This window comes from Canis lupus, chromosome 27 (genome assembly GCF_011100685.1).
Source record: "Canis lupus familiaris isolate Mischka breed German Shepherd chromosome 27, alternate assembly UU_Cfam_GSD_1.0, whole genome shotgun sequence".
In the NCBI taxonomy this organism is placed as follows: Eukaryota; Metazoa; Chordata; class Mammalia; order Carnivora; family Canidae; genus Canis; species Canis lupus.
In genome coordinates, this window is record NC_049248.1 from 29,407,443 (window position 1) to 29,424,160 (window position 16,718).

The window sequence follows — 16,718 nt, forward strand, 5'->3', positions numbered from 1 at the left end:
AGCAGGGATGTCAAATCTTATTAAGGAATTCAGTAAGATATTATGAAAGTGGCAATATTTGAGATGGGCCTTACAAGAGCAAAAGGATTTCATGAGTTAGAGACAGGAGGGGAGACATTCCCACAGAAGAAATGACTGGGGTAAAAAGTGTGTAGAGGGAGGGAAAAAAATGTGTAGAGGACAGTAGTTCAGCTGGAGTCAGAGCTGAAGAGTCTTGAATGCCAGGAAAGTGGGGTTGACTTACTTTTTTATACTCTTTTCTCACCTGTGGGATTTGACACCTGAATGCTAGTTTTGAGTGAGTTTGACACAACTCACAAACTTTTGAGATCAGTTAAACCAGTCTTCTCATTTTACAAATAAAAATATCTAAGTCTCACAGAATTTTGGTGATTTTTTTTTTTTGAATTTTGGTGATTTATCCAAATATACACTGTTAGTGGCAGAACCAGGAGCAAAGTCTAAAAGACTGCATTGTAGCATTGTAGAATCTTAAAGGCCTTTTCATTTCTAATATCTATAAGTCTGTGAAATCTCTTTATCTGAGTTGACTAATTTTTTGCCTGTTTACTTCTTTTTAGTGATCCACTTTGGAATTTGATTATTTTTTTCTTTTGTTTTTTAATTTTTATTTATGTATGATAGTCACAGAGAGAGAGAGAGAGAGGCAGAGACATAGGCAGAGGGAGAAGCAGGCTCCATGCACCGGGAGCTCGACGTGGGATTCGATCCCAGGTCTCCAGGATCGCGCCCTGGGCCAAAGGCAGGCGCCAAACCGCTGCGCCACCCAGGGATCCCTATTTTTTTCATTTTATAATGAAAAATTTTCAAATATAAAGACTAGAATAATGAACCTCAATATACCCATCACTGAGTTTTAATATTAACATTGTGCCATTTTTATCTATTTTTTACTGAAGTATTTGAAAGTAAGTTAGGCACAATATTAGTTGACATTTGATTATATCTAAAGTCTCACATAAATGTCTCCTTACTTTTTCAATGGAATGCCCAAACTTTCTTTTCTCCCTTTACCTCACATAAAACGTCCAACATTAGTTCCTATTCATCATCTAGTCCTATTCTCATACTTTTTTCCCCCAATAATACTATAGTAGATTCAATTCTTTTCTCAGACTGCCTCCTTCTTCTGAGAACCCCTTTCCTTCATCCCATCAAATTGTTCTCTCAAGACCTACAATGATATGATACTTCACACACACATCTCTCCCTCCTCTCTGCACAGTTGACTGATCTAGAAGAAGACTTGTGGCCCAAGCTGAGTCAATGAACCATTTCCCATTGGTCTTGGACTTGGGCCAGAGAGTTGAGATGGTCTCTCTGCAGGCAGACTGTTGTAAGCTGAAAAGGTCAGGAAGTATCAGTAGTCACGCTTCTATTATATGAAGAAAAATAGTGAGAGGGAAGAATGAGGCTGACAGAACAGAGAAGACAAACAGAGCAAGCATCCTGTACTGCTATCATGAATTTAACCTTTTTTGCCTAAGCTAATTTAAATTGGAATTCTGGCACTTGCAGCCAAAAGAGCATTTATGTAAGTGTGATTTGGGGAGTTATCAAAAGGAAGAATCAGGGCAGCCCTGGTGGCGCAGTGGTTTAGTGCCGCCTGCAGCCTGGGGTGTGATCCTGGAGAGCCGGAATCGAGTCCCATGTCGAGCTCCCTGCATGGAGCCTGCTTCTCCCTCTGCCTGTGTCTCTGCCTCTCTCTCTCTCTCTCTCTCTCTCTGAATAAATAAATTAAAAAAAAAAAAAAGAGTAAAAGGAAGAGTCAGGCAAAATCTTCAGGCTTCTCCCAGCTAAAAGGTATAAAGACCATTCTAAACATTTACCCCACTCAAATTCAAAAGACTTAAGGAGAAGCTATAATTCTGTAGTATGTTTTCAAGGTCTCTCTATGAATATAAATACATATACCTATAAAAACTAATGGTACTTATCTGTTTATTGAAACAATAGCAAGCCTACATTAAAAATATAAGCTTTGGACACCTGGGTGTCTCAGTGGTTGAATGTCTGTCTTTGGCTCAGGGCGTGATCCCAGAGTCCTGAAATCGAGTCCCATATAGTCCCATATCGGTTCCCTGCAGGGAGCCTGCTTTTCCCTCTGCCTGTGTCTCTGCCTCTTTTTCTGTGTCTCATGAATAAATAAGTGAAATCTAAAAAAATATAAAAAATAAAAAATACTACAAGCTTATTTTTTTCTCTTTTGGGTAGATTGTATTTTGTGATAAAAAAAAATCTCAATGTTACAATGTTTGCAGTACATTTATCTGACAAAGAACTTTTATCCAAAATGTTTAAAGAACTCTTACAACTCAAATGTAAATACAATTTTTAAAAGATTTTATTTATTTATTCATAAGAGACACAGAGAGGCAGAGACATAGACAGAGGGAGAGGCAGGCTTCCTGAAGGGAGTGCGATGTGGGACTCGATCCCGGGACGCTGGGATCATGACCTGAGCCAAAGGCAGACGCTCAACCACTGAGCCACCCTGGTGCCCCAACACAATGCTATTCTTTAAGTTGGCAAAATATTTGAACAAACATTTCACAAAAGAAAACATGCTTATTTCCCATAAGCATAGGATAAAGAGCCCAACATCACCATTTCAACATGTGGAGATGAAAAATGTGACTAAATTACATCAGGGATGATAAAACCACAAAAAGATGCTACTTCATATGCACAAGAATGGCTAAAAAATTTTTTTAAGATTTTTATTTATTCATGACAGACACCGAGAGAAGGCAGAGACATAGTCAGGTGAAAAAGCAGGCTCCTTGCAGGGAGCCTGATGTGGGACTCGATACTGGATCCCGGGATCATGTCCTGAGCCGAAGGCAGATGCTCAACCACTGAGCCACCCAGGCATCCCCAGAATGGCTAAAATGTAAAGGACAGGGATCCCTGGGTGGCGCAGCGGTGTAGCGCCTGCCTTTGGCCCAGGGCGCGATCCTGGAGACCCGGGATCGAATCCCACATCGGGCTCCCGGTGCATGGAGCCTGCTTCTCCCTCTGTCTGTGTCTCTGCCTCTCTCTCTCTGTGTGTGTGTGTGACTATCATAATAAAATAAAATAAAATAAAATAAAATAAAATAAAATAAAATAAAATAAAATAAAATAAAATAAAATAAATAAAATAAAATAAAATAAAGAAATAAATAAATAAAATAAATAAAATAAATAAAATAAAATAAAATAAAATAAAAATAAAATAAATAAAAATAAAATAAATAAAATAAAATAAAAATAAAATAAAATAAAATAAATAAAATAAAAATAAAATAAAATAAAATAAAATAAAATAAAATAAAATAAAATAAAATAAAATAAAATAAATAAAATAAAATAAAAATAAATAAAAATAAATAAAATAAAATAAAATAAAATAAAATAAAATAAAATAAATAAAATAAAATAAAAATAAAATAAAATATAAAATAAAATAAAAAAAATAAAAATAAAAAATAAAAGTAAAATAAAATGTAAAGGACAAACAATACCAAGTGTTGGGAAAGATGTAGGCATTGCTAGTGGGAGTGCAAAATGCTACAATTTGGAAAACCATGTGGTACCTTCTTATCAAACTAAATAAACACTTAGGAAAAATCCATTCCTATATACTTCCCAAAAAAAATGGAAACATATGATCACAAAAAGGTTTGTTCTTACAAAAGTTCATAACAGCTTTATTCATAATAGTCCCAAACTACAAAAAAAAAAACCTATGCTAACAATTTATTGTCTCTCAGGTTTGAATCTATCCTTCTTCACTCTGCTTTGTGATATTAGAGCAGGAGCCTGTAAGCATCTGCCCTCTGCCAACTGGCACAATGTTAGCCTTTGTCAAATTGAGGGCACTGGAGGAACTCTACAAGAAATACATCAGCAGGAAGGCACCTACCTTCTGGGTTCTGGTTCTTTTTTCATATTTTTATTCAGAACAGGTGCTAACACTTGGTAGCACTCACCTCTGAGTCACCTCACTGAGTAGGTCTAGATACAATCTCAGGTCCTGCTCTTCCCACTCTCAGACTGCTATTACAGATCAGACCCTGGCCACACCATCACCTAGTAATTACAGGCCACCTATGGGGCAGCTCTGGCCCATGTCCTTTGGCAAGTTTCTTCACAACTAACAAGCGGGCTGTTCATTCCTATGATAGCCAACTCTTTTCAAAGAGGTCAGAATCAAAGCCTTGTTGGGGACTGGGCATCCTCTTCTAAGTCCTAGGTTCCCCCTGAGTCTGCTCTCCTTCACCCTGCTTACTACTTCTAGTTCCTCTTGTACCTCTTTAAGTTATTAACTGTCTATTACTAGTTAACAATTATATTAGATTTTCCTGTTCAAATGACTGGTTTCTGCCTTATGACAAATGTACCATCCAGATGGCCATCATCAGATGAATGGATAAGTAGATTGATATACCATGAGCTACTACTCATTAGTAAAAGGAATGAACTACTGATCTATGCAACCAGGTGATGACTGTCAAAAATATGCTGAACCAAAGGTGCCAGATGCAGAAGAGTCCATAGCATATTAATGGATTTACATGAAGTTCTAAAATGAGCAGAAAGCAGATCAATGGCGGCCTGGGGCCAGGGGTTGGGTGGGATAGGGAACCAACCACAAAAAAGCACAAGGGAAGTTTCTAGAGTATGGAAAAATCTTATATCTTGATTATGGTAGTCATTTCACAGACACATACATTTGTCAAAACCCATTGAATTGTCCTCTCAAAATGGTACATTTTAATATTCATAAATTGGACTTTAATAAAATCTATTTAAAAAGAAAAAAGCCAAAAGATAAATGACAATTTTTAATTGCATTCTATATTTCAAAACTTTACAGTTTCAAAGTTCCTGCCATTTTTGTTGATTGACAAGAATTGATTTAAATTCTTACAAAAATCCTGTTCAATTTCCATTCTCACCTGGCATTTTTTGAGGTAGTTAGGTTTTCTGGCAAAGGCGACCCCCTCCACAGTCACACTACCTATGACTGTTTTCACGTCTTCCTTCTTCCTTCCTTACCTATAAGACAATTTGCTTAAGGTTATTAAACTAATTTCTTTATTTGTACGATAGGGATCAAAATAGGGTTGTTATGAAGTTCAAAGGGATAATATGTATAGACTTAGCCCAGTGCCTGGTACACAGAAAGCATAGAATACATAGAAGGTATTGTATTTACATACTAGGCATTGAGCTAAATATTTTAACATACAATATTTCATTATTTGACTGTTAACAGAAGTTATGGCATCAGAAAACTAGTGCTTGGATATTATTGTAAATATTTGAAATTCTTTTCTTTTTTTGTTTTTTTGTTTTTTTATTTTTTTATTTTTTATTTTTAAAATTTTTTTATTTATTTATGATAGGCACACAGTGAGAGAGAGAGAGAGGCAGAGACACAGGCAGAGAGAGAAGCAGGCTCCATGCACCGGAAGCCCGACGTGGGATTCGATCCCGGGTCTCCAGGATCGCGCCCTGGGCCAAAGGCAGGCGCCAAACCGCTGCGCCACCCAGGGATCCCTGTTTTTTTGTTTTTTTAAAGAGGAGAAGGGGGGGCAGAGGGAGAGGCAGATGGAGAGTCTTTTTTTTTTTTTTTTTTTTAGAGATTTATTTATTCATGAGAGACAGAGAGAGGCAGAGACATAGGCAGAGGGAGAAGCAGGCTCCATGCAGGAAGCCCGACATGGGACTCGATCCCAGGATTCCAGGATCATGCCCTGGGCCAAAGGCAGACGCTCAACTGCTGAGCCACCCAGGCGTCCCCAGACGGAGAGTCTTATGTAGCCTTCACACGCCTGGCATGGAGCCTGACACAGGCTCCATCTCACAGCCCTGAGATCATGACCTGAGCCAAAATCAAGAGTCAGGTATTCAACCGACTAAACCACCTAGGAGTCCATAAATATTTGCAATTCCTAATGAAACTTCTAAGAATCATGAATAAATAAATAAAATCTTTTAAAAAAAATAAAAAAATAAAAAATTAAGGGATCCCTGGGTGGCTCAGCGGTTTAGCGCCTGCCTTTGGCCCAGGGCGCGATCCTGGAGTCCCGGGATCGAGTCCCACATCGGGCTCCCTGCATGGAGCCTGCTTCTCCCTCTGCCTGTGTCTCTGCCTCTTTCTCCCTCTATGTCTATCATGAATAAATAAATAAAATCTTTTAAAAAGAATTAAAAAAATAAAAAGAAACTTCTAAGAAGTCCAGTGCTTCTTAGGTAACACCTCAGAATATAGCAGGACATGACCATTTATAATCATATGCAGCCAATGGAGATACCAGACCATAGCCACAGCCCACTCAATGATGTATGATAAACAATAGAGGGTGTTGGATGGACATGCATCTGTACTCTGATAACAACATAGGAAGAGTTTGGCCGTCAGTCTTGGCATCCAAGATGGGCCATATCTCTAGATGGTGTCTAGACAATAAAAAGTGTCATAAGATTTAGTTGTTGAAAAGGGGGCAGAAGGGAGGCTCCAATGCAGGTAACATTCAGAAGTCTGAGCAAGCAGCAAGCCTCAGGAAGTCACAAGAATCACAGTCTCTGCAGTTGGACTAAGAAATGAAGAGTGTATATGGGTCGAATTGTGTCTTCCCAAAAGATATCTCCAAGTCCTGTTCCCTGTTACTTGTGAATATAACCTTATTTGAGAAAGGGTCTTTGCTGATATAATTAAGTTAAAGATCTCAAGATGAGGGCCTCTGAATTTAAGGTGGGCGCTAAATCTAATTTTAATGTCCTTGTAAGAGAAAGAGAGAGGGGAAAATCACATGAAGACAGAGGCAGAGATTGGGGTGATGTCGCCTCAAGCCAAGGAATGCTGAGATTTGCCTGGAGACTCCTGAAGCTAGGAGAGGGCCATGGGATGGATTCCCCCTCACACTGCCAGTACCAACACTGGAACCAATACTGCCAGTACCTTAATACGGACCTTCTAGCCTCCAGAACTGAGGAAATCTATTTCTGTCCTTTTAGGCACCCACGTTTGTGGTAATTTGTTGCAGCAGCCCTAGAAAACTAACATAGAGGAGAACTGGCAAAGGCCCAGTCTAAGAAAGGAACTGGGGACCGAGGTTACCAAAGTCAGATCCAAGATACCAATGTACTATCAGCACATCAAGGGAGAGTGACTGAATGTAAGATAGGAGACTAATTCCTTTTTTTTTTTTTTAAAGATTTTATTTATTTATTCATGAGAGACACAGAGAGAGAGGCAGAGACACAGGCAGAGGGAGAAGCAGGCTCCCTATAGGGAGCCTGATACAGGACTCAATCCCCGACCTGGGATCACTCCCTGAGCCAAAGGCAGACACTCAACACTGAGCCATCCAGGTGTCCCAGGAGCCTAATTCCAATAACATAAGCACAATGACAAATCTAAATAGAAAATGCAGGTACTAGATTGGGTAGAAGGTCTCAATTTGAAGCAGAAAATGGGTCAAGGATAGGCCTGGAAAATCACATTCAGGTGTTTCCATCTGTGGGTAGGAAAAGCTCTAAAGTAGCCAGAATGTGGAATAGCGTAGTATTGGGTTTTAAAAGGGCAAAAAGCGGGGATCCCTGGGTGGCTCAGCAGTTTGGCGCCTGCCTTTGGCCCAGGGTGCGATCCTGGAGTCCCGGGATCGAGTCCCGCGTCGGGCTCCCGGCATGGAGCCTGTTTCTCCCTCCTCCTGTCTCTGCCCCTCTCTCTCTCTATGTCTATCATAAATAAATTAATTTTTCTTTAAAAAAAAAGGGCAAAAAGCAACTTTAACTTTCTGTCCCAAGATCAGAACCGGTTGAGAAGACATAGGACACCAAAAGATGGAGAACAAAATATAGACTCTATTACCAATAAAACTGATTAGAAGAGAGAAATTTAGGGCAGCCCGGGTGGCTCAGCAGTTTAGCGTCGCCTTCAGTCCAAGGGCGTGATCCTGGAGACCCAGGATTGAGTCCCACGTCGGGCTCCCTGCATCGAGCCTGCTTCTCCCTCTGCCTGTGTCTCTACCTCTCTCTCTCTGTCTCTCATGAATAAATAAAATCTTAAAAAAAAAAATAGAAGAGAGAAATTTAGATCTGTGGGCAAAAAAACTTGCTGTACGGACACCTGGGTGGTTCAGTAGGTTGGATATCTGCCTTCGGCTTAGGTGGTGATCCCAGATTCCTGGGATCAAGCTCTGTGTTGGGCTCCATGCTCAACATGGAGTCTGCTTCTCCTTTTCCCTCCGCTCTTAACCTCTCCTCACCCCCACTTGTGCTCTCGTGCTCTCTCTCAAATAAATAAATAAAATCTTAAAAAAAAAAAAAAAAAAAAGACTTGCTGTATTATTCCCTGTCTCTCCAACCTACTCTTCCCTTAAGCCAGACCCTGGCACAGCAAATAGTAGGGGATATTTGAGCCTGCAGAGCATCTACCTTTATGGTAGTATTGCTGTCCCATTTAAACTCCAGGCAGAGGGCAGCCTGGGTGGCTCAGCAGCCTTCTGCTCACTCAGGGCTTGATCCTGGAGACCTGGGATCAAGTCCCACGTCAGGCTCCATGCTTCTCCCTCTGCCTGTGTCTCTGCCTCTCTCTCTCTGTGTCTCTCATGAATAAATAAATAAATAAAATCTTAAAACAAAACAAAACAAAAAACTCCAGGCAGAAAGAAAATAGCTAAATCTTCAGTGCTTGCAACCTTTAATTAGATTAGTTCCATCCAGTGGAGAAATGAGCATGAATGTCAGAATTTGGTATCTACCAGTCAGAGGAGGAGAAAGCAAGGGGTTACTTTTTAGAAGTATCTCTCTGGAAACATGAGGCCAGAGGAAAGGTTTCTCCCTAAGAGGTGGTTGTTTACTCAGAATCCGTTCCCCATCTCCCTCATTGTGGAGCATTCATATTGTTTGGGTGGGATTGGCCTTATTCTTAGTTCTAGGCTAAGACTTTGTGATACTATGTCCCTTGTAAGAGTACTTGATTCAGGGATGGACACTTACCCTAAGTTGGTCTAATTAGTTTGAGGTTCCAGAATTTTGTTTGATAGTTGGAGGAAGGAACACCCTGTTTTTGCCTTGTATATAAATAAAGAAGTATGTGACACCGGGGTAGCTTAGCTGTTGAGTGTCTGCCTTCAACTCAGGGCATGATCCTGGGCACAGGGATCGATTCCCGCATCAGACTCCCTATGAGGGGCCTGCTTCTCCCTTCGTCTGTGTCTCTGCCTCTCTCTGTCTCTCATGAGTAAATAAATAAAATCATAAATAAATAAATAAATAAATAAATAAATAAATAAATAAAGTATTCAGTCCCTAGAATTGCTGGTAGCTCTATAAGGAAAGCCAGGCTAAGAAGGAAGCCAACATACAGAACAGGGCAGAGCCAAGAGAAACTCTAAAAAAGCAGAGTATATGGGGTGCTTGGGTCACTAAATCAGTTAAGTGTCTGCCTTAGGCTCAGATCATGATCTTGAGGTCCTTGGAGCCCCACATCCTGCTCCCTGCTCAAGGGGGAGTCTGCTTCTGCCTCTCCCCACTGTGCATGCTGTCAAATAAATAAATATTTTAAAAACTAAAAATAAATAAACAAATATCAGAGTATATCATGAACTCTGGATCAGATCATAATGCCCAATATCTGTCATTTGTCAGTTGATGTAAGCCAATACATTCCTTCTATTGTTTCAGCCAGTGTGACTTAGTTCTTTTCCTTGCAAGTAAAAGTATATCCCCCCCAAACAAAGGGGTTGATCTCTAAGTTTCCTTTCACTTAAAAAATTTATATCCTCGATGCCTGGGTGGCTCAGCGGTTTAGTGCCTGCCTTCTGCCCAGGGCATGATCCTGGAGTCCCAGGATCCCGTCCCGCATCGGGCTTCCTGCATGGAGCCTGCTTTTCCCTCTGCCTGTGTCTCTGCCTCTGTCTCTCTCTCTCTCTCTCTCATGAATAAATAAATAAATCTTAAAAAAATTTATATCCTAAATTTAATAGAAAAGAAATATGTAACTCCATATTCTCGAAAAAATCCCAGGGCCATCTCTTCTTACAGAGGTGACAATGTTATGCCACTAGAGCCTCAGGCAGCTAAGGCAGGCTGTCCTCTAGAATCAGAGGCCATAGAACGAGTAAGATATTTTAGCAGTCTTCTATAGAAAACATTTTCCTTGGTTGGCGGTGTTCCCTCTTACCAAACCAAGGTTGAGAGTACAAGAATAGCAATTAAAATGTGTACCTTCTTTCACAATTTAGAACACTCATACACTTTGTTTCATCAATTCTGCTTCTCAGAATCTCTCCTATAAAAACACACAAGAAAAGAATATATGTGCAGTGATGTTCCCTGGAACATTGTTCATGATATTAAAAAGGGGGAGACAATCTTACTTCTACCAGGAGGAAATGGTTGTATAATTTCTGGTATATCTATACAATGCAATGCTAAGAATGTGGTTGTGCTGATAGAAAAAAAATATCTAATATATAACTTCATGGAAAAATCAGGAAATAAAAATATATGACATGACCTTTATATTCAAAATAAACTGTATACATGTTTGTGCTTAAAAAAACCTGAAAAACTTCTACCTTTTATTTTTCATATTTCTGTACTGTTAAAAAATGTTTACAACAAGCATCTATTGCTTTTGTAATTCAAAACTTTTCTTTTTAAGTGTGTGTGTGTGTATCTTTGTGAGAAAGGATTATCCGGGATCCCTGGGTGGCGCAGCGGTTTGGCGCCTGCCTTTGGCCCAGGGCGCGATCCTGGAGACCCGGGATCAAATCCCACGTCGGGCTCCCGGTGCATGGAGCCTGCTTCTCCCTCTGCCTGTGTCTCTGCCTCTCTCTCTCTCTGTGTGACTATCATAAATAAATAAAAATTAAAAAAAAATAAAAATAAAAAAAAGAAAGGATTATCAACATTGTGAATCATGGGTATGATTATGTAAATACTCAAATGTAACTATTTTTTTGACTTACTGAGGCTAATTCAAATGACTATACACATATTCATTCATATGTGTATATGTACATGTATTCATGGCTGTTCTTCGTTATTCAATAATTCTTATTGTGTGCTTATTATAAATCAGGCAGTGTTCTAGGGATATGTCAATGAGTAAAAGTCCACTGGACATATTGTACTGCACATATATAGATACAAAATAGCCTCAAGAATGTAAGTAATTTTTTTGAGAGAGTGTGAGAGCCTGTGGGAGCAGGTTGGCAGGGTGGGAGTCACAGTCAGGGAGAGGAAATAAGAGAATCTTTTTTTTTTTTTTTTTTTAAGATTTTATTTATTTATTCATGAGAGACACAGAGAGACAGTGAGGCAGAGACACAGGCAGAGAGAGAGAAGCAGGCTCCATGTAGGGAGCCCAACATGGGATTTGATCCCAGGTCTCCAGGATCAGGCCCTGGCTGAAGGCGGCGCTAAACCACTGAGCCGCCCGGAAGTGAGAGAATCTTAAGCAGGCTCCACGCCAGTTTCAGAGCCCAGTGTGGGGCTCCATCTCATGACCCTGAGATCATGACCTGAGCCAAAATCAAGAGTCAGACACTAAGAATGTAAGTGAATCTGGAAATTAAGCAAACTGTATATGTTATTATATATAATTTTCAATCACCAAAACATTTAATTTGGTTAATCAATGATGAACTCGACTTCATGTTATAAATTGGTAACCTTTCCCAATTTCATCTATAAGCTTCATAGTTGAAAGCACTGAACTGGAGAGCTGAATAAGTATATTTTTGACGCAACATCTTAAGACCCTTACCACATGCCAGAATTTGAACCTGAGTTCTCAGTTCCAGACTTGTTGTATAATTTCTTTTAAGTAGGTTCCATGCTGGGCTCGGGGCTTGAATTCACAACCCTAGGATCAAGACCTGAGCTGAGATCAAGAGTCAGATGCTTAACTAACTGAGCCACCCAGGTGCTCCTAGTATTGCAATATTAATTAATTTAGATATACAAATCTTTTCTTTCCAACTTGTGGAGCTGAGAGGTTCTGGAGGTCAGGAACTGTTTTCTCTTTCCTCGCAATCATACATCGCAGTTTACTCTTTCAGGAATTTGACCAAATGCTTACCTCAGCTTCCTCAACAAAGAACGTACACTTAAACTAAAAATAGAAGGCAGATCCTTTGTGCTTTTCAGTCATAATCAATATGACTATTCATGAAGTAATTATTTAAAGCTTAGCAGTTTAGACATAATCCCATCATTGAATTAGTCTTCATATCGTAGAGAGAAATTTCAGGATGTTTATTCACCTCAGCTCGCTTCTAAGCAACTGTTATCCTTCAAACTTATAGCCCCCTTGATAAGCATCATTTCTAGGGAGCAATTTTAGCTTATATAATAGTTTTTTGGAATACACTGTGGAAAGTACCTATTCTGTTTTAGGAAAACTATGGTCTCTCTCTCTCTCTCTTTTTAAAAGAATTCTTCTATGATGATTTCCTTGAACTGCAGACTCAAATAATAATTAAAGGTAGCAAGAAAGATGCTGGGAGAAAAGCCAATTTAATTGTACTAGCCCGAATAATTGTTTCTGACTTCAGCTTGCCCATTGTGATTTTTTTTGGCAGGAAAAAAATTAATATCAGACTCCAAAAATCTTCAAACAAGTAAAAATTATAATCTGGTGGGTGTCTATTTAAAGTAACAGAATCCAAGGCAACACAAGAGGCTTAATTTTAGACATGCATGTTATTAACTAAGAGTAGGAAAGAGCATTATCTAGTAGTGAAGAGCCAGGAGATTGAAACAACCCTTTTAAAATTTATACTCTAGTTTCTTCAAGGTTTAAGTCGGATTAAACAACTTCAACTCCTTGTATTTAGCTGCTCTGTCCTTAAATTTGGATAAATTTGCTTACCCCTTTATCACTATGCAAAGTTGTTGACTAGCAAGACGACCAGAAAGCAAACTCTTTGTCTTAATTCAGGCTGCTACAGCAAATTACCATAGATGGGGTGGCTTAACCAATAGAAATTTATTTCTCACAGTTCTGAAGTCTGGGAAGCCTAAGATTAAGGTGTCAGCAGATTGGGTGTCCAGAAAGAGCCCTCTTCCTGGTTTGCAGACAGCCATTTTTGCATTTTGTCCTCACAAGTGGGTGGAGAAGCAGTGAAAAGGGTTCAGAATCTCTTAGTTAGTGATACATGTGTATGTTATATGGTTGACAGCTAGAAATGTTAAAATATTGTGGAGTGACCTCTTCAGCATTGTTGGGTAAAAGAGTGAGTTTTGGAGACTCCTCTAAGGCAAAAATATGGTTGGGTTATTATAAAGAACTAATAACAGAATTTAAAAATTCTAACCTAAAAAAAATTACTGAAAAATGAAAAGCTTGCTAACTTAGCATCTGAATTTAGACACTAAAATGTCTGTCTTGTCTAGTGATGTATTTTAAAATGTTATCACTGGCTACAGGCAGGCAGTAGCTCCACAAAAGTAGCAATTAATGTGACAGCAGTTAAATGTTAAGACCAAATTAGGGGGAGTTATTTACTCTCATTGCTATTATTGGAAGCATATAGGAGGTACCCAGAAGCTACTATAAAGGAGGTTATGGATAAATACACACTACTTTTTATACTCATCTTGAAATGTACAATTGCTCACAATCCTCTCAAGAAAAAAAAAACCTAAAGTGAATAAAATATAGAACAATTTACAGTCTTGGATCTTGTGTGTTCTTTTTTAAACAGCAGCCACAGTCTCCAAACATTGGATAAATATTGAACTCTTTTCTTAAACTTTTTGTTATGGAAATTTCCAAACATACACAAAGTAGAAAGAATAGAATGAGTCCTCATGTTTCTATTACCTGCATTCAACATTTACCAACATATGACCAGTCTTGTTTAATACCCTCCTGTCCCCTGACCCCAACCACACTAAATTACTTAAAATCAACTGTCAGTCCTGAAGGTAATGTAACACTGTGTGCCAAGTATATTTCAATTTTAAAAAAATTCTCTCAGCAATGGGGTCTAACTTCAAATATTTCTTAAATCCAACCACTCTGTACCACCTACATTGCTATTATCTTAGCTTTAGTAATCCTCAAACTTCTCTGTCTCAGAATCCCTTTCCTCTCTTGGAAACTATTGTGGACTCCAAAGGCCTTTCTTTGTTTATGTGGTTATGTTAATATCTGTCATCATTATTAGAACTAAGGGCTGCAACAAATGTAAAACATTTATTCATTAAAAAATAATAAGTCCAGAGATGCCTGGTGAGAGACACACAGAGAAAAACAGAGACATAGGCAGAGGGAGAAGCAGGCTCCCTGCAAGGAGTCAGATGTGGGACTTGAACCTGGGACTCCAGGATCACGCCCTGAGCTGAAGGCAGATGCTCAACCGCTGAGCCACCCAGGCTGTCCAAAGTGTGGCTTTTCATATCTACTTCTGCATTCAATAACTTCTGCTTGAATGTATCACATGTCATGTAGCCTCTGGAAAACTCTATACTCATGAAAGAGAATAGGAAAGGCAAATAATGTCTTAGTATTATGAAAATAGTTTTGACCTTGCAGATCCACTAGTATGTCTTAGGGATTCCTAGGGTTCCTCAGGCCACACTTTTTAATGTTCTTTTTAACATTAAAGTTACATACCATAAACTTCACCCTCATAAATTATACAGTTTAATAGTTTTCAAGATATTAACAAAGATATGCAACAATCACTATTATCTAATTCCAGAACGTTTTCATCATTCCATTAGCAAGCATTACCCACTCCCCCTCATATCATCACCTGGTATCACCGTTGATAACCACTAATCTTTTTTCTTTTTCTATGAATTTGCTAATTCTAGACACTTCATAAAAGTTGAATCCATACAATATGTGATCTTTTCTTTTTGGCTTCTTTTACTTAGCATGTTTTCAAAGTTCATTCATGTTGTAGCATGTATCATACTTCATTTCTTTTTGAGGCTGAATAATACTCCCTTCTATGAGTATATCACATTTTAATTACTCATCAGTTGATGGACATTTGGTTTGCTTCTCCTTTTTGGCTATTACTGGTAATGTTGCTATGAACAGTAGTGTACAACTGTTTTTGTGGGCAGGTTTTCAGTTCTCTTGGGTACATACCTGGGAACAGAGCTGCCAGGTCATATAGCAACTCTAAACTTAACTTTTGAGAAACTGGAGAATGGAGAGAGCACATTTTGAGAACCACATCCCTAGTGTGAGCCACTCTCACTTACTGTCTGGACTATTCCAAGACTTGCCTAACTAATTTCCCTGATCCCACCCTGGTGCCCTTGAAGTTTTTTTTTCCACACAACTGCCATTGCCATCTTTCTAAGAACTCACATTAGAACACATCCCTCTACTATATAAAAACATTCTGATGGTCTTCCATCACAGGTAGAATAAAATCCAAACGCTACCAGGGTTCAAACATGATCTAGTCCCTCCTTACCTCTTTGATTTACCTCCTCACTTGCTGTGGGCTAGCCCAGGGACTTCTGCTTTTCAAACATGCCAAGCCCCTCCTCCCACCTCAGTGCCTTTTAATTCATCCCCTTCATCTGGAGCCTGCTTCCTACTAATCTTTGTTGTGATTGGTCCTTCTAATTTACATTCAGATCTGTGCTTGAAAGTAATGTCCTGAGAAGAGCCTTCCTTGGCCTCCCCGTCTAAAATAACCACTCCCACCAATCACTCTAATCACTTTATCCAACTACATTTTATTTAGTGTACTTACATTGTTTACCTATGTTTAATTGTTAATTTCCATCATTATATCTAGTTCCTAGAGATTCAATAAATATTTTGTCATGAGTGCAATAAAAGCCAAAGGCGGGTGTTCCAGTTATTTATCACTGCATTACAAACTATCCCAAAACGTAGTGGTTTATTTAGGCTAGGCTCAGCTGGGTGATTTTTCTGTTGGTGTTGACAGTAGTTACTTGTGTAGTTGCCAGGGACAGCTGAGGCTGGGCTCAGCTGGACTTCCCTTCCCTCACCACATGGCTTCTGCTTAGGATCTCCACAGCAAAGTAGTCGGATTTCTTACATAGCAGTTCAGGGTTCCCAAGAGGGAAATGGTGGAAGCTACTGTCCTTTCAAGACTTAGGAACTAGCACAGCATCACTTCTGCCATAGTGTGTTGTTAATAGAGTCAAAAAGGCCAGCCCAGATTCAAGGGATTATTCAGGGACATGAACACCGGGTGTGTATCATGGGGATGGTGGTGGGAGTGGGGGGCAACCAGTGAAATTGGCAAGCACTCCATGCAAAGGCTCAGTGTATTTTGCTTATTGTTATTACAACTATCTGATAGCTGGAGGAGGAGATTCCTTAGAGAGTTGGCTGTATTGCAAATTAGAGCATCTTTTCTAATGCAGAGGTGTATGAATCAGAATAAAGAAAAAGCTTGGGATCCCTGGGTGGCTCAGCGGTTTAGTGCCTGCCTTCCGCCTAGGGCGTGATCCTGGAGACCCGGGATTGATTCCCGCATCGAGGGAATCTGCCTATGTCTCTGCCTCTTTCTCTGTGTCTCTCATGTATAAATAAATAAAATCTTTAAAAAAAAAGAAAAAGCTTATTAATTATTTTGAATATAGGAGTCATTACTGCAGGGGCTCCTGGGTGACTCAGTTAAGTGTTTGCCTGCTGCTCAGGTGATGGGAATCTCTGCTCAGCGGGAAGCCTGCTTCTCCCTCTCAGC